Below are 1,367 nucleotides of genomic sequence, written 5' to 3' on the forward strand. Positions count from 1 at the left end.
GTTTTCAATCTTCGGACTATGTTGCTTTCAATGAAAACCTTAGAAAAAAGGTTCCTACCAATGTCCTAGTTGATAGAATTTCTGAACTTAATAATGATTTTGCTCTTCGAAATAATGAGTTAGGATACTCTCTTGAGTATAGGCTCACGAAATTTTGCCAAAAGAATGCTTATAGTGATGAATTAGTTGTGCATTATGAAGGGCTAAAGGAGGAACCCATTCCTCCTTTGATTGATCTTGGGGAATTCTGTCCCGCTAAATTTAGCCCTTTTGATTACTTTTGCTTGTCCCAAAGAAAACTTGCTGCTGAACGTAGAGAATATGAGATGAGTTTTCAAGATCTATCTTATTATTATGGCACTACTTAGATCTATCTTCGCTTTTATGCCTAGCTAGGGGCGTTAAACGATAGCGCTAGTTGAGAGGCAACCCAATTTTATTTGTGTTTTTTGTTTTTGTTTCTGTTTAGTAATAAATTTTGCATCTACCTTCTGTTTTAGATGTGTTTTTATGTTTTAATTAGTGTTTATGCCAAGTAGAACCTATAGGATAACCTATGATGATAGTTAATTTGATTCTGCTGAAAAACAGAAACTTTGCGCACACGAAATTAGTTTTGTTAAACCACAGAAACGTGCTTTTGCGTTAATTATTTTTTATGCTGATCAATAAACAAATTGTCCAGGACTTCCTATTTTGGTAGGATTTTTAGAGTTCCAGAAGTTTGCGTTAGTTACAGATTGCTACAGACTGTTCTGTTTTTGACAGATTCTATTTTTCGTGTGTTGTTTGCTTATTTTGATGCATCTATGACTAGTATTAAGTGGTATTAACCATAGAGAACTTGGAATACAGTAGGTTTAACACCAATATAAATAAAGAATGAGTTCATTGCAGTACCTTATGTTGTGTTTTGCTTTCTTTCACTAACGAAGCTTATGAAATTTCTGTTGGAAATATGCCCTAGAAGCAATAATAAAAGCATTATTATTATATTTCCTTGTTCATGATAATTGTCTTTTATTCATGCTATAATTGTATTATCCGGAAATCGTAATACATGTGTGAATACATAGACCACAATACGTCCCTGGTGAGCCTCTAGTTGACTAGCTCGTTGGTCAACAGATAGTCATGGTTTCCTGACTATGGACATTGGATGTCATTGACAACGGGATCACATCATTAGGAGAATGATGTGATGGACAAGATCCAATTCTAATCATAGCACAAGATCGTGTAGTTCGTTTTGCTAGAGTTTTTTCAATGTCAAGTATCTCTTCCTTAGACCATGAGATCGTGTAACTCCCGGATACCGTAGGAGTGCTTTGGGTGTACCAAACGTCACAACGTAACTGGGTGACTAT

This window comes from Triticum dicoccoides, chromosome 5B, assembly GCF_002162155.2.
Source record: "Triticum dicoccoides isolate Atlit2015 ecotype Zavitan chromosome 5B, WEW_v2.0, whole genome shotgun sequence".
NCBI classification, from domain to species: Eukaryota; Viridiplantae; Streptophyta; class Magnoliopsida; order Poales; family Poaceae; genus Triticum; species Triticum dicoccoides.